The following is a 25569-nucleotide window of genomic DNA, read 5'->3' on the forward strand; positions in this document are numbered from 1 at the left end:
CCATCTATGAAAAACCTACAGCAAATATCATTCTCAATGGGGAAAAGCTGAGAGCTTTTTCCCTAAGGTCAGGAACACGGCAAGGATGTCCACTATCACCACTGCTATTCAACATAGTATTAGAAGTCCTAGCCACAGCAATCAGATAACAAAAAGAAATCAAAGGCATCCAAATCAGCAAAGAAGAAGTCAAACTCTCACTCTTTGCAGATGATATGATACTGTATGTGGAAAACCCAAAAGACTCCACCCCAAAACTGCTAGAACTCATACAGGAATTCAGTAAAGTGGCAGGATATAAAATCAATGCACAAAAATCAGTGGCATTCTTATACACCAAGAACAAGACAGAAGAGAGACAAATCAAGGAGTCGATCCCATTTACAATTGCACCCAAAACCATAAGATACCTAGGAATAAATTTAACCAAAGAGGCAAAGGATCTGTACTCAGAAAACTATAAAATACTCATGAAAGAAATGGAAGAAGACACAAAGAAATGGAAAAACGTTCCATGCTCATGGATTGGAAGAACAAACATCGTGAAGATGTCAATGCTACCTAGAGCAATCTACACATTCAATGCAATCCCCATCAAAATACCATCGACTTTTTTCAAAGAAATGGAACAAATAATCCTAAAATTTGTATGGAACCAGAAGAGACCCCGAACAGCCAGAGGAATATTGAAAAAGAAAAGCAAAGCTGGCTGCATCACAATTCCAGGCTTCCAGCTCTATTACAAAGCTGTCATCATCAAGACAGTATAGTACTGGCACAAAAACAGACACATAGATCAAATGGAACAGAATAGAGACCCCAGAAATGGACCCTTAATTCTATGGTCAACTCATCTTTGACAAAGCAGGAAAGAACGTCCAATGGAAAAGGACAGTCTCTTCAACAAACGGTGTTGGGAAAATTGGACAGCCACAAGCAGAAGTATGAAACTGGACCATTTCCTTACACCACACACAAAAATAGACTCCAAATGGTTGAAAGACCTAAACGTGAGACAGAAGTCCATCAAAATCCAAAAGGAGAACACGGGTAGCGACCTCTTCGACCTCAGCCGCAGCAACTTCTTCCTAGAAACATCGCCAAAGGCAAGGGAAGCAAGGGCAAAAATGAACTATTGGGATTTCATCAAGATAAAAAGCTTTTGCACAGCAAAATAAACAGTCCACAAAACCAAAAGACAACCGACAGAATGGGAGAAAATATTTGCAAATGACATATCAGATAAAGGGCTAGTATCCAAACTCTATAAAGAACTTATCAAACTCAACACCCAAAGAACAAATAATCCAATCAAGATATGGGCAGAAGACATCAACAGACATTTTTCCAAAGAAGACATCCAAATGTCCAACAGACCCATGAGAAAGTGTTCAACATCGCTCGTCATCAGGGAAATCCAAATCAAAACCTCAATGAGATACCACCTCACACCAGTCAGAATGGCTAGAATTAACGTCAGGAAACGACAGATGTTGGCGGGGATGTGGAGAAATGGGAACCCTCCTACACTGTTGGTGGGAACGCAAGCTGGTGCAACTACTCTGGAAAACAGTATGGAGGTTCCTCAAACAGTTGAAAATAGAGCTACCGTACGATACAGCAATTGCACTACTGGGTATTTACCCCAAAGATACAAATGTAGGGATCCGAAGGGGTACGTGCACCCCAATGTTTATAGCAGCAATGTCCACAATAGCCAAACTGTGGAAAGAGCCAAGATGTCCATCGACAGATGAATGCATAAAGAAGAGGTGGTATATATACACAATGGAATATTATGCAGCCATCAAAAGGAATGAGATCTTGCCATTTGCAACAACATGGATGGAACTGGAGGGTGTTATGCTGAGTGAAATAAGTCCATCAGAGAAAGACATGTATCATATGACCTCACTGATATGAGGAATTTTTAACCTCGGGAAACCAACTGAGGGTTGCTGGAGTGGTGGGGGGTGGGAGGGATGGAGTGGCTGCGTGACAGACACTGGGGAGGGTATGTGCTATGGTGAGTGCTGCGAATTGTGCAAGACTGTTGAATCACAGATCAGTACTTCTGAAACAAATAATGCAACATATGTTAAGGAAAAAAAAAGAAGAGGAATATAGCAGGAGGGGAAGAATGAAGGGGAGTAAGTCGGAGGGGGAGAGGAACCATGAGAGACGATGGACTCTGAAAAACAAACTGAGGTTTCTAGAGGGTAGGGGGTTGGGGGGATGGGTTAGCCTGGTGATGGGTATTAAAGAGGGCACGTTCTGCGTGGAGCACTGCGTGTTATGCACAAACAATGAATCATGGAACACTACATCAAAAACTAATGATGTATGGTGATTAACATAACAATAAAAAATTTTTTAAAAAGCTATGGTAATAAAAAAAAATGTACAAATATCACTAAGAAGTCCTCAAAACTATCCACATACACTATGTACACACACACACATACATGGATAGATAGAAACATACATATAAATGTACAGATAGATAAATAGATAGAGATAGAAATATACAGCTGACCCTGAACAACTTGGGATCTAAGGGTGCCAATCCCCCAGGCAGTTGAAAATCTACATATAATTTTTGACTCCCCCAAAAAGTAACTAAATACTAAGAGCCTACTCTCGACCTGAAGCCTTACTGATAACATAAACAGTCCATTAACACAGATTATGTATGTTAAACTTATTATACACTATATTCTTACAATAATACATAACTTTTTCTTAATTTTTCAGTATCTTTAGGCTATGTGGTTTTTCTGCCAGTTTTTCAAATTGTCACAAATCTCCAAAAACTTTTTCAATATACTTATTGAAAAAATGCATGTACAGGTGAACTTGTGGCATTTAAACCCATATTGTTCAAAAAACAACTATATAGGTATGTAGACATACATATATACCTTAATGACCCATTAAAGAAAATATGTTTATTACATAACATGAGACTCTGTGTAAACTGGTGGCTTTTGCAGAGTCAGCTCCTCATCAATAATCCGTCTTGTCTATGGTCAAATCTTGTCAGAATTCATTCCATGTTTGCACATTCAAAGCTTAAATCTCTCACCAACATACAAAACGAATTTCAGAAGAATGGATCAAAGGATGCCTGGTATATACCTATATACATATCAATAAAACAGTGCATTTTCTCAGATTGTCAAAAAAATCACAGCTTCATTAACTGCTGAATAAGAAATTTCAAAATTCAAGCCCCCGTTTTAGAGGAGTGCTTCAACACTTGCTATCACAAGGCTGTTGTCTTGCAAATCTTCCAGAGGTACTAAAAATCCAGCTGAGAATTATACCATGTCATCAGCCTATTGATGATACCAAATGGGAACTCTGACAAGTAATTTAGGCACTCATATTTTAATTAAATTGATATCATTAAAGTAAGTCAAATACAACTTTGATGACTATTACAAAATTATAATGTTATGACTATCAATGAATAAAGATTTGAGCTCTGTGCTAAGTGCTTTACATGCTTATCTCATTTAAACTTCACAGCAATGCTTCAAAACAAAAGTTATTTTTAATTTTAGACACTTTTCACAAATGAAGATAGAGTAAAGAGAAGTGAAGTAATTTGCAGGGGTCACATAGGTAGGGAGGAGTAGAGTCAAAATTCAGACTCAGATCTAGCTAACTCCAGTAGGTACTATTGAACAAAACATGAACTAATGTGTTGGAAAAAAATAATATATATCATTCTGGGTCATTTAGAAAGTGATGAATTAATAATAATAGACAACCTGATAACCATATGAAAATAAATTCCTTTAAAAATAAATTTGTAGGGTTTGTTCTAGCATGAAGAATAAATGAGGAAACATAGAAGTACAAAAAACACATTATGTAAATCCCATTATGCTGACAGAAATGACTTTCTATCCAGGGAAAATGTTAACCACTTACTGCATATCATATTCAAAATTAAATTCCAGATAAGTTAAAGTTTAAAATAAAAAAAGTAAAAAAAAAAGCATGGGAACATTAAGTAAACTTTTGGAAAACCAAAGTATTAAGTAGAATATTTTTTAAATAATGGAACAGAACTTTCGAAGCATGCAGTCAGTTTCTTTTTATTGAGGTATAACTGACACATAACAACATATTAATTTCAGATATACAACATAATGGTTCAATATTTGTACATGTTGTGAAATGATCACCCAAGAAGTCTAGTTAACATCTGGGGCGCCTGGGTGGTTCAGTGGGTTGAACATCCAACTCTTGGTTTTGGCTCAGGTCACGAACTCAGGATTGTGAGATCCAGCCCCTCATCAGGCTCCATGTTCAACATGGAGTCTCCTTGAGGTTCTCTCTCTCACCACTCTCTCTGCCCCTCCCCCTGCTTGTGCTGTCTCTCTCTCTCTCTCTCTCTCTCAAATAAATAAATAAATATTTTTTTAAAAAGTCTAACATTTATCACCAGACATAGCTATAATTTTACCATGCTGTACATTACACTATCATGACTTATTTATTTTATAACTAGAAGTTTGTACTTTTTAACCCCCTTCACTCATTTTGCCCACTCCTATCTCCTCCAGTAACCATCAATCTGTTCTTTTCTGTTCTTTGTATCTATAAACTGCTTTATTTTCAATTCCACATATAAGTGAATTCATATAGTATTTGTCTTTCTTCCTCTGACTTATTTCATGTAGCATAATTCCCTCAGAGACCATCCACCAATTACAAATGACAAGATTTTTTATAGCTTCTTGTTAATGACTAAATAACATTCCATTGTATAAATATACCCCATTTTCTTTATCCATTCATCTATCAGTAGACACATTGCTTCCACATTTTAGCTTCTGTAAAGAATGCTGCATTGAACACCGAGGGCACATATATCTTTTCAAGTTAGTACTTTTGTTTTCTTTGGAATAACACAAAAGTGGAACTGCTGGGTCATATGGTATTTCTATTTTTAATTTTTTGAAGAACCTCCATACCACCTTCCACAGTGGCTGCACCAATTTACATTCTCACCAACAATGCACAACTGTTCCTTTTTCTCCACATCCTCACCAACAGTTGTTATTTCTTACCTTTTGAATGACAGCCTTCCTGACAGGTATGAGGAGATATCTCAATGTGGTTTTTCTATTTTCATTTCCCTGGTGATTAGTGATGTTGAGGACCTTTTCAGGTATCTGTTGGCCATCTGTGTATCTTCTTTGGCAAAATGTTTATCCAGTCGTTCTGCCCATTTCAGATTGGGTTTTATTATTTTTTTTTAATTTAAATCTTTAATCAATTCTGAGTTGATTTTTGAAAGCGATCCAGTTTCATTCTTTTGCCTATAGCTGTTAAGTTGTCCCAACCATTTTTTGAAGAGACTATCATTTCCCCCTTGTATATTCTTGGCTTCTTTGTCACAAATTAATTGACTATATATGCATAGGTTTATTTCTAGGCTCTTTATTCAGTTCTGTTGATCTATGTGTCTGTTTTTCTGTCAATATCATACTGTTTTGATTACTAAAATTTTGTAATGTAGCTTGAAATCAGGAAATGTGATGCCTCCAGCTTTGTTCTTCTTTCTCAAGATTGCTTTTTCTATTTGGGGTCTTTGTGGTTCCATTCAAATTTTAGGATTGTTCTTTTTTTTTTTTTGAAAAATGCCATTGGAATTTGATAGGGATTGTATTGAATCTGTAGATTGTCCCTGAAATGGATCTGACTGTATATTTTGCAGGCTGTTGTCTGAGGATCTTCTTCAAAATTCAGAATTTGTAGTACAGTTTCTACTGAATGTGTATCACTTTTGCAACATCATAAAGTCAGAAAATCATACATCCAACCATTTTTAACTTAGGAACCATCTGTCTACTGATTACGGTTTATTACTTATCCAGTAGTCATCACTGCATCTTTCTTTCCAATATGATTCTGTGTTGCTATTGTTGTTGTTGTTGTTGAAGATACCTGCCCTTGTCTATATACATCATGCTTCCCTCACAGATTCCAAAAGTTAGAGATGCTCATAAGGGTCCCTCATATGTGCTTGACTTCTGTGTTCACCCGTCTCACAGCATGAACAACAATATACTGTATTTTACTTTTTAGCTCAAATATTTCTCTCAATAAAATGTCAGCTCCTCAAGTGAGTGACTGGTCTTAATTGTCTTCATGATCCCAGTACATAACTTCAGGCTTGGCATATCAAAGATACTCAAAAGATGTAGATGGAAGAAAAAACGAGGAGATCAAGGGAAGAAAGGAGGAAATGCAAAGTGAGAAAGGAGTCTCTCCCATGGTCTGTGCTTTGTCCAATTCTTTATCAAATTAAGGTTAAAACTATGAAAAATATTTAAGGCACAGGATCTCTTAAACATTAGTAAGCTACATTTTATAATGAATCTTGAGCTTTTAGGAAGAATTCATTTTATTTTTTTACAGCTTGACTCTAAATAACAAGCCCAGAAGCCAGTAGGGTATCTCTGAAAAGCAGCAGTAAAGCTGTAATCAGACAATACCTTTGCAAGCATTAATTTCAGAAACCACAGGCCTTTCTGTACTTCCATTAAAATAAATACTGTGACCCTGTCTTTTTCTAGTAGTTTTCAAAGTCAAATTAGCTTAAACTTCAGGGAAAAAAAATTCTCTCTCACCACACAAAATACACTTGATATCTATTTTTTTTTTTTCAGTTTGGCAAAATGTAAGTTAGGTTACTTTTTCAGATGGAAATTTAGATCTAGATTCTTACTTAATTATCTAGAAAGATCTAAATAAAACCCAACTTTCCCTGATATAGTGAACAGTTTAGCAATTGGCATCTCAATCCCATATTTTTTAAGACTGGTTTTATTTGCTGAAAAATTGCTCATAGCCCCAGGGATAGATAAGAATATATCCCTCTAAAGAAAGATGCCATTTCTGGAGTAAAATAATTCACTGTTCTTTTCAAATCCTTATATTAAATATATCAATTTTGCTTTTTTAAGCTGAGCTTTTAATTGGCCCAGATGTGACATGTTATAATTCAATCACTTGATATTTAAATATTAGTATTTACTATTTAAAGTTTAAAATTTTATATATTAATATCAGATAATATATATCATCTGTTATATATTATATATTAACATTAAAATTACATACTAAATATGCATTGCTCATTAGATCTATACTTTTTAGATTTGTTAGATTTAGATCTAATATTTCTTAAAGTTGAGATAATGCTTTATATATTAGATCTTTAGACATTTGCTATACCTATAAATAAATGTACTAGGTTTAACTAGGCTTATTTAATTAGGTAGATTCTTTTATGGTCCATGATATCAACACTCATTGATAAACCACTGTTACCAACCTTATCAAACCACTGTCACCTTCTTCCCTAGGCTCCTGAAAAACCAAATAGAGAGTATCCTCCTATACTACTGAGCAGAATTAGTCCTAAAGATCTTCTAATGAGGAACTCTTAATCTCAGAATCAAACTGAGGGTTGCTGGAGTGGTGGGGGGTGGGAGGGATGGGGTGGCTGGGTGATAGACATTGGGGAGGGTATGTGCTATGGTGAGCGCTGTGAAGTGTGCAAGACTGTTGAATCACAGATTTGTACCTCTGAAGCAAATAATACATTATATGTTAAAAAAAAAAAAGAAGAAGATAGCAGGAGGGGACAAATGAAGAGGGGGAAATTGGAGGGGGAGACGAACCACGAGAGAATATGGACTCTGAGAAACAAACTGAGGGTTCTAGAGGGGAGGAGGGTAGGGGGATGGGTTAGCCTGGTGATGGGTATTAAATAGGGCACATTCTGCATGGAGCACTGGGTGTTATGCACAAACAATGAATCATGGAACACTACATCAAAAACTAATGATGTAAAGTATGGTGATTAACATAACATTAAAAAAAAGATCTTCTAATCTGAAGGAGAAAATATAAAACTTAATGGTTCCAAGAACTTGAAATTGTTTGGGATAAAACTGCCTAGAGAATTAGTATCCAATTAATACTTTTTTTTACTTATTGACAGTGAAGATTAGTAAGACATAATTTGTTAGCGTGAATTTAACTTCAGGAAAAGCTCTGGCATCTTCAGTAAATTTGTAGTGTGACAGGGAAGCTATCTGATGTGGAAGTGTTGGGATTCAGAGCAAATGGTCAAGAAAGAATTCTTGAAATGTCTTCAGTGCAAAAAGGTGGTTTTTGTAAAGCGGGGAGAAGACCCATAGGCAGGAAGAGCTGCCCTGGGATTGTAAGGAGGGGCTGATTATATACTTTCAAGTTGGGAGGGGGTTAGGGCTAGCACAAACCTCCAAGGTGTTTTGGAAACAAGGTTTCCAGGACCCTGAGGGGGCTGGCTATTTTTAGGAAAAGGTCATTTATTACTGATTGGTAAAATCTCAGTCATGAGACCCTTCAGATATATATCAGGGGGCCATACCCTTGGAGGATTATTATTAACATATATCTTGGGGGGTAGAGATAAAGGTTAAGTTTCTAAAGGAATTTCTATATGTTTAAAATAGACTCACAGGATCCTGGGGTCAGGGGGCTAAGATTGCCTTTTACCCTCAGCAAAGTGTCAACATCGAGGCAGCAGGGCTCCCAGAGGAATGTCACTCTGACTGTTTGAAAGAATTGTCAATGGGCTGTAAGTAGTAAGGACATTTTTTTTCTTTTGCCTTGGTTTCCCCCATCACTATCTACTTTGGACATTGCTATGAAGTCTGTGCCCTACCAATATTGATGATTTGAAGCCCTAACCCCAGAAATGATGGTGTTTGAAGGTGGGGCCTTTGTGAAGTAATTAGGGTTAGATGAGGTCCTGAGAGTGAAGCCGCCTTGATGGGATTAGTGCCCACATGCCAAAAAGAGCCTAGAGCCCTCCATCCTTCCACCATGGGAGGATACAGCAAGAAACAAGACAGCTGCAAATCAGGAGAAGAATTCTCACCTGATGCCAAATCTCCCAGCACCTTGATCTTGGACTTGACATACTCTGAGAACTATGAGAAGTGAACATGTGTTATTTAAGCCAACCAGCCTATGGGATTTTGTTATAGCAACCTGAAGGAAGACAGATACCTTGAAAAGCAAGCACCCCTTGCTGAGAAATATCGGTCTGCTCCTTAACCTGATTTTAGTTTTCTCTAATTCAGTATCTCATAACTTTAACTAGCTTTTCCAAAATTCCTCTGAATCTGTTCCCCCCTTTAACCTTATTTGAACTCTCTTCATAGCACCATTTTCTGTTCTAAGTTTTCTGTTTGACATCATTCACTTAATTCTTTCTCTCTTTTGTTCCTTTTTCCTTCCTTCCAACCTTTCTCCTTTATTTTGTTCCTCTGTCTTTTCCCTGGTAACTCTCCTTGGCTCTCTTCATTTGGAGTAGTCATTTTCATTGGAAATAGAGAAGCATTTTAAATCTCCAAGTGGATGTAAACATTTATATTTATCATAAGAAGGTACAAATCTTGCATGTGTTTAAATAAAATTGAGGAAGGCTGATGGAAACTGCAGATCCTTCCTTCATCTCTGTTTTCTCTGGAGAAGCTCCAGTTCTCACACAATGAGACTCCCCACTGTATCTTAAAGGCTGCCTCGCTTTGGTATGTCCAAATCTTGGTCTTTCTATTAAAATAAAATGGAAGTTTTAAGGAAACCAAGTGATGAAGACTGAACAAAGTTCTTTTCATTTTTCTTACTGTTTATCAAATGCAACGACGAACAGTACTCTAATGTGGTATGTACAGTTTTCAGCCCTTTGCCTGAAAACGGACACTTAATCATCTGAATACTGCACTTCCCAAAGCAGGTCCTCAGCAAATGGGGATAAATGACAACAAAGGGAAGGCCTTGCCTTTACAAAGAGGTTCCTCAGGTTCTGCCAGCCTACTGTTATAGAAATGGAGATGGAGAAGTTCTGGCCCATTTAATTATGTTTCCTGGGACAGAAATTGTGGGCACATGGTGAAATTCAATTATATTCTCTGCCCAAGATAAAATCCAATTATAACCTCTACCCAATGGTGAAATCCCATCATTTTTCTTTTGCTTCATTTAGGATACAAAGAGACAAGTTTTTCTATAATCTATTTATAGAGGCATACACATTTACAAAAGAAAAAAAAAAGGATCTCAAGTAGGATATTTGCATTTGTTAGTCATTCTCCTTCTGGGCAGACATTCAGCCTTTCTTCACTTGAAAAGTGCTTAGCAACTTTGGTTGATTTTATTAACATTAATGGTCAGAATCCACTGAAATCCCCTGCCCAATGGTGAAATCCTATCAAAGTTTTCTTTTGCTTCATTTAGGATACAAAGAGAAAAATTTCTCTATAATCTATTTATACAGGTATACACATTTTAAAAATAAACAAAAGAGTATTGCTCTAAGAAGAAAAAATTATCACCATGTAGTATTTGATGTCTCTCAGAAACCATTTGAGAACTCTTTTAAGGATCGATTATACCATAATGACTCTTTCTTGCTTTACTGTTCAGTTGGAGGAAAGATATTCAGAACATGTTAGGTTCCCCTAGCCAACATTTTTAAAGGAATATACTAAAATTTCTATCAGATAATACTTATCCAACTGTGTCTTATCTAAACCATGTTTCTTATGGTTTTTTTGTCTGTTTGCTTTCATTAACACTTCAACAAAGAATATGCATTATGAACAATTACAAATTTCTGTTGAGAAATTTGGTATAGGAAAAATGTTTAAATCCTGACTGAACTATGGGCCCATCTATTTATGTTACCATATATAGAGATTCCTAAGGAAACCACTGAAACACTATAAACAATAAACGCTTTCAACAAGGTTGCAGGGTGTGAGAGGCTGAATAATGCCTCCCAAGAATTTCTGTAACTTCAAAACCCATAAACCCGTAAATATGTTACCTTATATAGCAACAAAACTTTGCATGTAAGGTTAAAGATCTTGAAATGGGAAAGTATCCTGGATTATCCAGGTGAACCCAACATAGTCATAAGGGTCCTTATAAGAGAGACCTAAGAGGCCATAATCAGAGAGAAGATGTGGGGATGGAAACAAAATCAGAAAGGGGAGAAGATGATACATTGCTGGTTTAGAAGTGGGAGGAAGAGGCCATGAGCCAAGGAATCGAAGTGACCTTTAAGCTGAAAATGGCAAGGAAAAAAATTCTTCCTTAGAGCCTCCAGGTGGAGGGCAGCCCTGCAGACCTATTTTAAGCTTCTGACTTCTAGAACTATAAAAGAGTACACTTGTATTCTTTTAAGCTTCTAAGTGCATTTGTTACAGCAGAAATAGGAAACAAATACACAGAATATAAGATCAATATATAAAAAACGGTTATATTTCTATACACCAATAATGAACAATGTGAAAATGAATTTAAGAAGACAATTCCATTTCACTAGCATCAAAAGAATAAAACAATTTAACAAGATAAGTTCAAAACATATATCTGAAAAGTAAAAAATACTGTTGAAAGAATTAAAGAATAAATGGGAAGAAACCTCATGTTCATGGATTACAAGGTTTATTATTGCTAACAGGGTAACATGCCCCAAGTTGATTTATCTATCAATGCAGTCACTATCAAAAACCCAGATGGCTCATTTTCAGAAATTGACAAGCTGATTCTAAATACAAATGGGAAGGCAAGCCATACAAACTAGCCAAAACAACATTGAAAAAGAACAAAGTTGGAATACTCACACTTATTGTTTTCAAAATTTGCAACAAAGCTACAATAATCAAGATAGTCTGGTACAAAAAAAAAAAAAGATAGTCTGGTACTGACAAAGGACAGAAATCTAGACAATGAAAAAAGAATTAAGATTCCAGAAATTAACCTTCACATTTACAAAAAAAAAAAAAAAAAACTTCACATTTACAGTCAGTTGATTTTTTTTTTATGGTCAGTTGATTTTTGATAAGGGTAGCAAGCCAGTTCAATGAGAAAAAAAAAATATTCTTTTTGACAAATGGTGGTAGAACATCTAGGTAGTCATATACAAAAGAATGAAGTTAAACTTCTTCACAACATACACAAATTTTAAACAAAAATGAATCATATACCTAAATATAAAATCTAAAACTATAAAGCCCTTAGAAGAAGAAAATATAGGAGTAAATCTTTGTGACCTTAAGTTGGGCAAAACCTTCTTAGATATCACACCAACAGTATAAGTAGAAAAGAAAAATCAACAAATTTATCAAAATTTAAAACTTCTGTGCTTCAAAGGATACCATGAAGAAAATGAATAGGGCCCACAGAGGGGCACCTGTGTGGCTCACTCAGTTAAGAGGCTACCTTCGGCTCAGGTCATGATCCCAGGGTCCTGGAATCGAGCCCCGCATCGGGCTCCCTGCTCAGCAGAGAGCCTGCTTCTCCCTCTCCCTCTGCCTGCCGCTCTGCCTACTTGTGCTATCTCTGTTAAATAAATAAATAAAAATCTTTAAAAAAAAAGGGAGAAAGAAAGAAAAGGGCCCACAGAATGAGTAAAACATATTTGCAAATCTGCTAAGGGGCATTTAATTGGGCTACATAAAGAACACTTACAATTCAACATTAAAAAATAAATAACCCAATTAAATAATGGGCCAATAATCTAGACATTTCTTCACAAAAGATACACAAATGGGCAATAAGCACAAGAAAAGATGCTCAATATTATTATCCATGTGGTAAGTTAAAATCAAAATCATAACATAGCACTTCAACCCTGCTGGTATGGCTATAATAAAAAATATGGATATCAACAAGTTTGACGAGGATGCAGAGAAATTGGAACCCTTATAAATTGCTGGTGGGGATGTAAAATGGCTGATAGTTCCTCAAAATGTTAAATATAGAATTACTACATGCTTCATCAATTCTACTCTTAGGTCTATATCCAGAGAAATGAGTACTCATGTCCACACAAAAACTTGTATGCAAATTATCACTCTACACATAACAGCCAAGTGAAAACAATCCAAATGTCTATCAACTGATTAATGGAGAAATAAAATGTGGTATCTGTAAAATGTAATTGTATTTAGCTATAAAAAGGAATGAAATACTGATACTGGAACATGGATGAACCTTGAAAATATTAGATTAAGTGAAAGAAATGTATCAGAGAATTCCACATGCTGCATGATTCTATTTATATGAGATGTCTGGAATGGACATTAAGTAGATTATTGGTTATTTAGGGCTGGAACTTGTGGTGAGGGGAAAAAAGGGAGTGACTTCAAATGGGTATAGGGTTTCTTTGAAAATGAAGAAAATGTTCCAAATTTAATTGTGGGGATAGTTGCACAATTGTATGAATACTAAAAATCATTGTTTTATATGTACTTTAAATTGATGATATGTGCAGTATGTGAATTATATCTCAATAAAGCTCTCTCTCCCTCTCTGTCTCTGTCTCTGTCTCTGTCTCTCTCTCTCTCTCTCTCTCTCACACACACACACACACACACACACACACACACACATCCCATCAGGAGAGGGAGAAAATACCTAAGAAAATAAAGAACAAAAACATGAAGATTAAAGCTTGAACATCTGTAGCTTTGGTCATTTAGATCTCATTCCATAGGTCTTAGGTATAGACCATCTGTTTCATACTGTTATCTCCTTGATTCAAGGGTCTTGTTGGAATCCATCTCCTCCAAAAGATTACTTGAATCCAAAATAATCCTAACAATCATCATCTTGAAATCTCTGATTGAGGTTGCTTTCCAGGGAGTCAAAGATTATTTATGTTTCATTAACTGAAAGACTGATCTGAGGGTCAGTGCATTGGAGTTTTACTGCTGTGCTAGCTGTTAACCTTGTGTGATGAGAACTTCCCCCATTGGAGTTCTAGGGCTTCTTCTCATGTCTCTTTCAGAGCACCCATTCTCCAGGTTTAGGGTCATGCAAATGTTTTTAAGATTATAATGAAAGTCTGCTCATACTTTTGGATTATGAGGTTGGGTATGTCACATAAATTCCTTGTAGAATTTGATCATGTCTGCTTGCAATAAGCTAGAGCCTACAATTAGAAGTGATATTCCTGGATGAGTATGTAGGCTAACCTGTTACTCATGCATAAAGGAAGAGTCAATGAACCCCAAAGAAATTAGTAACATTGCCAATAAGGCCATAGGAATACCCTTAGGCTATGGAATTTTGAAGGATTCTCTAAGAGCCTTCCTTATTTTAGTACCTGAATCCCACTTTTTCTTTCTTAAATATTGAATCTGATATAGGAAGTAAAGTTTCTGAGAGTGTTCTTTTTTTTAATTTTTTATTGTTCTGTTAATCACCATACATTACATCATTAGTTTTTGATGTAGTGTTCCATGATTCATTGTTTGTGCATAACACCCAGTGCTCCACGCAGAACGTGCCCTCCTTAATACCCATCACCAGGCTAACCCATCGTCCCACTCCCCCTCCCCTCTAGAATCCTCAGTTTGTTTTTCAGAGTCCATCGTCTCTCATGGTTCGTCTCCCCCTCCTATTTCACCCCTTCATTCTTCCCCTCCTGCTATCTTCTTCTTCTTCTTCTAACATATATTGTCTTATTTGTTTCAGAGGTACAGATCTGTGATTCAACAGTCTTGCACAATTCACAGCACTAACCATAGCTCATACCCTCCCCAATGTCTATCACCCAGCCACCCCATCCCTCCCACCCCCCACCACTCCGGGAACCCTCAGTTTGTTTCCTGAGATTAGGAATTCCTCATATCAGTGAGGTCATATGATACATGTCTTTCTGAGAGTGTTCTTTTTAATGACAGTTCTGGTAAAATGATTGCTCCTGTCACTTTAAAGAGGGGTTAAAATTCTGCAGCCTGAGAACACAAAATTAAGTAATATTTACTATTGGAACTGCAAGTCACCAGCAAGGGGAATTTTCAATTCATTCTCAAAAATAAGTGACCACTGAACAGAATATATTTAAGATCTATTGAATGGGTACTTGTCACTTGGAGGTGTTCAAAAGGTAGCTTGAAACTTGGGCTCTTATCCATTTTCCACTTTTATAGGTTGGTCTATATTATGCTGGTGACAGATGAAACATGTAATGTTAGTAAATCTTCACTAGCATTGTTTATTAACTACATTAAGAAATGTGTCCTTTCAGTGGTGGTCAAGTTCATGTAAAAAAAATGTTAAGATTTCACTTGAGGTTCTCCAGAGCCACCAAGAAATCATCATGAAAAGCTCCTGAATTCACTAACCACACTGTGAACTCTATTAACTACATGGTTTTTGTGGTATCGTGGGGCAAGGATGTTGCTGGGGACTGTTATCTACCATAATGATCAGTCATAGCTTTCCATTTATCTTTCATGTTCTTTTTTGGCATAAGATTCTATATTTAAAATTACTCTCTAGTAAGAAAGCATTAGAGCATCTAAATATTATTTATATTTTTGGTCATCTTTATTGGGGTTCTCAGTGAATTCCATAATTTTTTTATTTTCAAAAGCACCTCAAACGTTGGGACTAATTCACTGGCATGCCTCCCATCAGTGTATATATTAACCCTCCTATCTCTAACTAATTGGCATGCTCTGGTGAGTGAAATGAATTAATGCCATTTATCATATTTTGGCATCTAGAATGGGGTGAGTTGATAGTTTTCTGTTTCAGTCTTAAAATATAGTTCATCTAGGATTAGATGAATCTAGATTAATCTAGAGTTTCTAGGAAAGAGGGGTCTAATAAATCTGGGATATAGATAGTTCCCAGGTAGAGGCTAAGCAGTCATGAGTTTCCCCTTCTTCTGGTAACAGAAGAATAGGAGGATTAAATGCACTACAACAGTGAATAGAAGTATGTGAGGAAGAAAGTAATAGAATTTCACAGGAGATATGCCTGAGAAATGTTTTGAACTATCTACAACAAAATTTGCATAGCATGAGGGACCATTAAGTATAAGACTTTAAAACCAAGGATCAAGTGGCCAGAAGCTGCCCTAGCTTAGCTGATTCTCTTATTGGGCTTAGGCAAGGTAGGTGGGCTTTTGCTACTAAGGGAAGAAGAATGCTGTGGTAAGCCATTGGTCTCAGGTGTTTCCCATAAAGCTAATACATCACACCAAAGGCTTGTCTGGACTACCTAACATGAATAGCTAGAAAAATCTTACGATAATTAGGTAGGCAGGGGAAGGGGTAGTTGAAAAACTAACTTTAAATTGCAAAATGCCTGCATATGTTTAGTTTCCCAAAAAAGTCAACGAATGGTAGGTTTGGTTGAGCAATACAGAGGTGTGGCAATTTCAAAAACACTAGGAATCCATTTTTTGCAGTAGTTAGTGAGACCCAAGGACTTTTTTAAATGTCCCCTAGCTATTGGCCTAAGAGAGTTTAAAAAAGGTTAAAAGGTTATAGTCAGTTGAGAAAAAGGGATTTACCTTCTTTAGATAAATCTACCTGAAGTAATGCACCTGGTCTGTAACTTTTCATTAAAAACTTTACACCTTTTAAACCTTCTTGGAAATCACCTCTTCTCTAGAACATAGCAGAAGATCATGTATTGAGTAAGAGTAGAATTTCAGGGAAATTTAAGCTTCTTGAGATTCTGGTTAAGGACTACTTAAAGTAGGAGAATGTTTTGGTAAACCCCTGAGACCAAATGTCCAGGTATATTGTTGACCTTCTAATGAAAATGTAAATAGGTATCTAGGGATGATTAGGAAAGCAGAACAGAAATCTACAACTGGAAAATATAGAGCTTCAAGTGGGACCAAAAAGTAAAATTGTATGTAAGTTTGGTTCCACAGGTATATGAGAAATAACCATATACATAAAAGTTGTATGTCCTCTCATATGCAGTGTAATGATTAGGAGGTGAAGAGTATTATAAGGATTGGTAGAGGGTATGAGATCCTTTCTGCTGCTAAGCTTTTGATTTTTGGTTTTAGACTTTCTTTAGGTTCTGGTATTAAAAGATATTGTAAAAGCTTGGTCATTAGGGGGTTGGGTGGAATAATCTGAGTTTGATGGACTTACTGCATACATATTTGTACACAAGGAGTACAGCACCTAAAGAAATCTTCAATTTGAATTTGGTGTAGACACAAGGATACTGGTAAGTCAATATGCAAATTAACTGTGACCTACTTAAGAGAGTAGATCTCAGGGATTTGGAGGAAGGGCCTAAAAGGGGAGCTTTTAATGGAGCAATATCATTTGCACATAGATCACTTCCTATGCAGTTAGCAGGAGGAGAAAAGAATATCTCTCAGCTAAATGTCCAAGGATGGTGGTTGTTGACTGTAACATGAAGAGTGGTTGAAGGTTATTAGGACTTGGCTCCTGAATTGCTCATTGTCATCAAGACACAGCTTGTGTAACAGTGGAGGGGTTTAAGATTAATTTAGAGAAATTTTCCTTTTGAGTTTGAGGATGAAGTGGGATATTGTGCATTTGATTTCTCACCGGATTATTGGCTCCTGACTCCACAAAAAAACCGCCAGCATAGTCTGTTGATCAAGCAATGTTGTCATTAAACTTACTACAAGAGGGATAACAGTAGTTTCATTAGAAAGGGGTAAGAGGACAGGAAAGAAATTTATAAGTTCTTGGCAACTGGATTCAAGTAGATTAAGCTAGATGTTTCCAGGTAGGTGTCTTAATCCACTTGGGCTGCTCTAATAAATGATCACAGACTAAATGGCTGAAGTGGCTATTTATTTCTCATAGTTCTGGAGGCTGGATGTCCAGGAGCAGTGTGCCTATGTTGTCCAGTTCTGGACAGAGCCCTATTTTGGGTTGCAGACTGCTGACTTCTCCTTGCATCCCCTGTGTGGCAGAGAGCAGGGGAGAGGAGATAAGCACTCTCTTGACTTCTAAAGGCACTAATCCCAAAATGAGGCCTCCACTGTCCTGGCCTAATCACCTCCCAAAGGCCCCACCTCCCAACACCATCTCATTGGAGGTCAGGCTTTCAACATATGAATTGGGGTTGGGGGGCAGATACAAACATGCAGTCCATAGTAGTAGGAAACTGATTGGGATTTGTGATATAATAGTTTAGTCTTAATGGTACAACAAGAGATTACGATGGGTCTTCATCAATGAACCAGCAAGCTCTTTGCCCAGGTGAGGAAATTTGTGCTGGTAGGAAAGTTATTTGCCCAGATACTTCTGCCCAGTTATTCACAGGCTTATTTAGGTAAATCAGTTGTCAGAAATTTCTTGAGGCAAACAGTAAAGTTATTTATTAAAGTCTTACTTCTTGGGTAAGAATGTCATGAAACAAAGAATTCTCAGTCTTGATAGTTAATATATGACTCCAGTGTTCGCAGTTCTCATTTGCACTCTTTCTTCTCTATTTAATAATAATTACATCAAGTTTGAAGTAGCAAGTAGTGCTAGAAATTGATTACCATACTTAAACATTATATTCTGCTGACAGGGCAGAGGCATTAATATCTGGTGTGTGATCTCTACAAGTAAAAATTCACCAAAGAGTACCTTAAATTTATTTCAATAGTCTCTGTGGGGATTAACCACCCACCATGACCTGTTTGTACTTATCTATAATAGTTTCATTTGTAAACTACTTATGTAACTTAGGATCCTGCTGAGACATAGTGTTTTGTGGTTTTATTATAATTAATTATAAATAAATAATATACGTTGATCAGAAAAGTTGCATGGCTTCTTTGAATTGTTTTAATACCCAAATACACAAATGTATCTATTATGTTAAGATTTTTCATCTTTAAATGCATATATGATTACATATAATGTAAAGTTGAAAAGATTTACGGTTAAGTAGAAGAAACAGTACATTGTTATAATTGTTCTATTTTATTATTAGCTAATGTTGTTATGTTAATCTCTTATTCTGCCTAACTTATAAATTAAACTGTACAATAGGTATAAATGCATAGGGGAAAAACATGGCATATATAGAATTTGGTACTATCCATGGTTTCTGACATCCACTGGGAGTCTTAGAACATATCCCCCATGGATAATGGGGGACTACTATAATTTGATTTCAAATTTTGAATTTATATTTTGTTGATTGTGGTAGAGGGACTAAAATCCAGCTAAGATCTGGGAACACTTCACTGGGAAAATACCATTTACCCACAATTTGGACACATTTTGGACTATTTCAAAAATACAAGTAAAGATTCCTGATTTGAAATTACATGAAGAACATCTCTTTTGTTATATTTAAATTTATTTATTAAAGAAGTGACAAAATTCAGATAAAATTAATAGAATAGGAAACAAAATCTATAAAGATGGTTAATGAAATCAATAGAGATTATTCTGACTTCAAGAAGTGAATTACAACAAGAAATTTTTCATATCCTATTGAAGTATTTCGTTAAAAGCTAACTGGAATTAAAATAAAAACTTAAAAGGTATTTAATGATTCACATAAAAAAAAGCTAACACAAATTTCAAGTAGAAGTAAAGAATTTCATTTTGTTTAATAATCTAATTAATGAAAAGCAATGAATCATACAAATGCATAACACCGTCATTGACAAAGATAACATAAAATGCATGATCTATTGCTTACAATATGTTATCAACAACCAATTGGTTAGTGAAACGTTGTTAACTCAGAGAGTATATAAAATAAGCCACTGCAGATGAGTAGTGAATGTTGTCCTAAGGATCTCAAGATCTGTGTTCTATCCAGAGCAATACCCCTCCACCTGCTGGTGACTTTGGCCAAGTTATTGTCTGTCCCCATTTACAATGCTGAAATATGAACAAAATGGACTGCTTAGGATATTTAGAATTAATTAAAAATAGATGAAGTATTTTGAACTCTTTAAAAATGACTGGATTTGATATTGTGGTAGGGATTTGATCATTATCTGTTTAATTGGTTGTTTCTGTATGGCTATATCCTAGACAATGGGCCTGTTAAATTTTCTATAAAGTGTAACACAGTAAATGTTTTATGCTTCATGAGCTGTATGGCCATTGTAATGTGAAAGCATCTGTAGACAATAAACAAGCTTGGCTGTGTTCCAATGACACTTCACTTGTAGACACCGAAATTTGAATATCATACAATTTTTATGTGTCATGGAATATTAATCTTTTAAAATTTTTTGTCATTTAAAAGTATAAAAACCATTCTTAGTTTGTGAGTCATTCAAAATCAGGCAACAGATTTGATTTGTGAGCCATGGTTTGCCAACCCCTTCAATAGGGCAAAATAAATAACTAAATAAATAGACATTGGGGGAAAAAAATAAATCAGTGCAAAAGAAAACATGAAATGTTCTGATATCTTATAGCTCATATACGAAAAACATTTGAGATTTTTCCATATATAAAAGCAATTCTGAAAATTACCAATAATAGCTGGTGAAGCTTGGAGTATGTGGGTGGCTCAGTTGGTTAAGTGTCTGACTCTTGGTTTGGGCTCAGGTTATGATCTTGTGGTTGGTTGTGAGATCCAGCTGCATAGGGCTCCATGTTCAGAGCAGAGTCTACCTCAAATTCTCTATCCCTCTCCCTCTCCCTCCCACTCTGTGTCTCCCCTGCCCCCCCCAACTCATGCTCTCTCTCTCTCTCTCTCGTATATTATTTATTTATAATTAATTATAATAATTAAAATTAAAATCTTTAAAATCCCCCTTTAAAGGGGTTTAGGGGGACCTAAACGATAGAAATTTATTTTCTCCCCGTTGTGGAAGTATAAGTCCAAGATCAAGGTGTCGGCAGGTTTGGTTTCTTCTGTGGCCTCTCTCCTTGGCTTGCAGATGGCTGCCTTTCTCCTGTGTCCTCACACGGTCATCCCTCTGTGTGTATCTGTGTCCAAATCTCTACTTAGAAGGACACAAGTCATACTGGATTTGGACCCACCCTAAAGACACTATTTTAAATTAATTACCTCTTTAAAGGACCTATCTCCAAACACAGTCACATTCTCAGGTACTGGGGGTCTAGGCTTCAAAGTATGAATTTAGGGGGGGACACAATTCAACCTGTAACAAGTTCCCGTAAGACAGTAGGTAAGGAGGACCAGAGGAAGCCCTCTTGCTGATTGCAGGGGAGGAGGAACAGTAGAAGCCAGCGACTGCACAGAAGTCTGCAGAGTGTGGGCAGCCAAATGTAGACAGTTTGAGATCAGCTATTCATGGAAAGCAAGCACATATTGACCCCACAGGGAACAGAGAGATAATAGCTGGTGGAGCCAAAAGAAGGCAAAAGATGCAAACACTAAGGGTCAGGACTGACGGAGCAGCTCTGATCACATGGCAGCGTCTACACCCCACTTCTCCTAGAGGGACTTATAGAGTAGAAATGCTGGAAAAGGCCAAGCTTCCGAGCAACCAAGCAAGCCTGATGCTCAGAGCACTGAGATTTGGGGTATAACTATAAGTGCAACATGTTTGTATTCAAGGGTGTGTGAGGCCAGGGGATCTGAGTTACCTACATTTTGGTATATACTCATTCTTGAGAAATGGGCTTCTTTTGTGTTCTTGCGATGCTGGCAGCGTATTTCCCCACTTCTGTAAATAAACGAAGGCTCTGCAAGTCTCAATGTTTTGTTCTGCTTGCTAATAAGTTCCCACAGAATTTGTCAAAATGACACAACTATAAATAAATCTCTTATGTTGGAATTATAAAAATAATCAAAATACTTTATTTCATGACTTATATGTAAATTCAATAGGAAATCTGGTCCTAGCTGGGTTTCCCTTTTCCAGAGTAGTGAGTTAGCATCAGCATTTAAGACAATCACTTTGGGGGGCATCTGGGTGCCTCAGTCGTTAAGCGTCTGCCTTCAGCTGGGGTCATAATCCCACAGTCCTGGGATCGAGCCCAGCTTCGGGCTCCCTGCTCGGCGGGGCGCCTGCTTCTCCCTCTCCCACTCCCCCTGCTTGTGTTCCCTCTCTCGCTGTGTCTCCCTCTGTCAAATAAATAAATAAAATAAAATAATAAACAAAATAAATAAATAAAATAAATAAATAAATAAACAATCACTTTGGGCCCCCTGGGTGGCCCAGCCAGCTAAGTGTCTGCCTTCGGCTCAGGTCATGATCCCAGGATCCTGGGATCAAGTCCCACATGGGGCTTCTTGCTCAGCAGGGAGCCTGCTTCTCCCCCTGCTTGTGCTCACTCTCTGACAAATAAATAAAATCTTAAAAATAAATAAATAAAACAAGCACTTTAAAATTTTCATTGGGGTTATAATGCCTTTTAAAAGGACTAGATTAGGGGCACCTGGGTGGCTCAGTCGGTTAAGCGTCTGCCTTCAGCTCAGGTCAGGATCCCAGGGTCCTGGGATCGAGCCCCGCATCAGGCTCCCTGCTCAGCACGCAGCCTGCTTCTCCCTCTCCCCCTGCCCCCTGCTTGTGTTCCCTCTCTCTTTCAATCTCTCTCTCAAATAAACAAATACAAGCTTTTAAAAAATAAATAAAATAAATAAAAATAAAAGGATTAGATTATACACTTACATGATTGATTTTAATAAGCTTTTCAATAATTTGAAAACTATACGTAAAAAAAAAAATCAGTATATTAACCTGAAATACATGGACATATTTTCAACTTCGTGTAAACCCTGTTTGGCATCCCTAGCATGATTTAATGTTAATCATGTCATTTTAATCCTGAATTTTCCAACATAATTCATTACTAGGACTACTTTCCTGAGCCCAAAGATGGTATTGAAGAGTGACAATAAGGTAATGATCAAGGACAATGGCTCCAGACTCAGAATGTCCGTGTATAAATCCCACCTCCTGGGATTTAAATGCCCTGCTTAACCTCACAGAATTTCTGTGAAGATTAGATGAGATAATATTGTAAACTACCTGACATGTAGTAAACACTCAGTAAATTTTAGCTGCTAATATCATGAAGAAGCAGCAGAAGGAGAAGCATGAAAAACTAGGATGAGAAAGTCACCGGTTAGGGATGAGTCTCTTCAAGGCGATTCTTACAGTCAGAGGATGAAGGAGGTAGGAAGCCAGGATGCTGATTCCTGAGCTCAGTTCCTTCTCTTTGCGGACAAGCATACGCCTGCAGGGCTGACGTTAGGTATGAGATAACTGGCTCTTCCAGGTAATTGCCATTCTACTCTCCAGTGTATCTTCAGGCAACCAAGCAAGCGTCCACATGCCCTCTGGGACAATCCACCCGAGGAACTTGTAATTACTGACAGATGGTATTCTTCTGCTGTCTATAACATCACATATTTTATGAACTACATTTCAATTCATTTCTTTGTACAATGTCTGAGGTGGGAGAATAAGGGTAAGAATAGCTCAGAAATATGCAGATGGATTTAAATATGTCTGTATCAGTCTCTGAATTTCTTAAACAACGTCCTGTCATCCATATTCAACCAGAAAAACCATAAATACGGCAGAAACTTTGCGCCGTTTAAGTAAATCATAGTCCTATGCTACCTTCATCCCCCCTTCTAACCAGGCACTCACAAATTCTGGCACTTGCTGTGCCCGTGAGTACACCTTTTCCCATATTTTGGCCTCCATTTCTTATCTATATATTAATACACTGTTAGTTGCTAAGATTCCCTCAATTTCCAGAACCTTATGATTTAATGGGATACATCCATAAGGTTGATGGCTCAAGTGGTAACATTTTGTGACAGTAAGACAGATACAAAGGTGAGCAGCATCCCCAGAAATTGAAGCTGCCTCCTTGGCCACATTAGCTCTGCAATCAGGTGAGAGAACCAGGCTCCATGACAAACTGTTTTTTATGTTACTTTACATTTATTACCGGTAGAGATAGACGCATCTGCATAGATTGCTCTGTGAATTATTTTTTAGTAGCATTATGCAATACATTATAGCTAGTTACATTATACAATATGTACCTAAAGTGACTCTCAGGATTGCTTAATATGATACAGTTATTATGGAAAAGGTGTACATGGTTGCCATCTGTGTTCAAAGATAACATAACTCATTCCTGACGATTCTGTAACACAACTAAAATGAAACCCAAGGACAGTCACTACTCTCTTTTGTGTGCCATTGAGCATCTGCAAAATCAGGAATGACAACATGCACCAGGAGCAACTGAAGCTACTGAAGCAGAAAAGAACTTAATTAGCCCATTCTATTATCTCAAAACCTCCGAGAAAAAGCTTTTATGCGATCTCTCCTGATTAGCAAATCATGTTTTTCTTTTTAATTAAAGCATCATTTAAAGAAATACGTACGTGCGCGCACACGCTCTCGCCACGCACACACACACACACACACGCACGCACATTATTTTACTACCAAGAGCAAATCTGGAAGAAGTAGCCAGGGCTGCTGAGTGGAGGGACTCCCGTCGCTTCCAGCAGGCCGCCATATTGCAGGGGCAGCAGGCCCAGCAGGCATTGCTCTCTAGCTGTAAATATCGCCCTCACCCCCACTGGGAAAATGACCCAACCAGCAGGAACAAAATCATGCTCTCTCAGCATCACCTCATCCAATTCTATCTCTCTTTCTGCCTTCTTACCACCACTTGAGAAGCCTGGGCTGTCTTTTGAAAATTCCTTTCCTTACTTTTATCTCTAACAAAGATGTCCTTCAAATCTTATCAAACTTAGCTGTCAAATATAAATTTGGGTGCATCCGGGGCAAATATTTGCTGAAATAGAAGCCTATGACTGATTATTTAAACACCAGCAATTCTGTACAGCATTATCCAGTTTTTCTATTCTTCTGCTGCTTTACTGATATGATTTATTAATATTGCATAAGCCCAAATGTCCCACCAAAATAAAACTCATTTCAACTGAGAGAAGAAAACACCGACTTGTGAAACAGGTAGTTTAGGAAATGGTTAACCACCTTTTAAAAAAATTAATTTGCTTTAGAAAAGGATTTGGCATACTGAAGTTCAAAGTGCAAAGAACAGAGAAAGGCACAGATCCTCCTGGATACATGTAAAGTCTATGTGGATGTGTGTGCATTGACTCTGGATATAATTGGCCCAGCAAAACTGGTAGAGGAATTTCTTACTCTTCCCTATAGGATTTGTGTCTATTGTTTTCTTCAGTTTCAACTTTTATATTTTTGTATAGATAGATACATCTGCATAGATTGTGTCTGTAAACTGATTTTTAGTAGCATTATACAGCTTCAGTTTTTGTATTTTGGGGGGACCTGCATTACTTTCTTTTAAACTTTCTTCCTATTTTGATTTTCCCTAAGCCAATGTAGGCAGTTTTGTGGGGGTTTTTTGGTCACCTATTTAACCTATCACCTCTAGTAACCATCTGTTTGTTCTCTATAGTTGGAATCTGTTTCTTGGTTTGTCTCTCTTTTTCCTTTGTTCTGTTTCTTAAATTCCACATATAAGTGAGATCATACGGTATTTGTCTGTCTCTGACTGACTTATTTCGCTTAGCATTATACTCTAGATCCATCCATGTTGTTGCAAATGGCAAGAGTATTGTTTATTATGGCTGAATAATGTTCCATTGTGTATATAAACTACCTCTTCTTTATCCATTCATCTGTTGACGGACACTTGGTTTACTTCCATAGTTAGGCTATTGCAGTGTAGATTTCAGTGATAGCAATGGGGGTAATCATGATGGAGGAGGGGAGGACAGGGAAGGCAA

The 25569-nt window shown here is 37.0% G+C and overlaps 1 pseudogene; it reads right to left on the reverse strand.

Moving 5' to 3' along the window:
- Positions 1 to 25569, reverse strand: part of LOC114211991 (bis(monoacylglycero)phosphate synthase CLN5-like) — a 39251-nt pseudogene that overhangs the window by 6106 nt on the left and 7576 nt on the right.

The sequence above is a fragment of the Eumetopias jubatus genome, unplaced genomic scaffold (assembly GCF_037043125.1).
Source record: "Eumetopias jubatus isolate StellerSeaLion01/CBP00866 unplaced genomic scaffold, mEumJub1_p1.0 scaffold_3, whole genome shotgun sequence".
Lineage (NCBI taxonomy): Eukaryota > Metazoa > Chordata > Mammalia > Carnivora > Otariidae > Eumetopias > Eumetopias jubatus.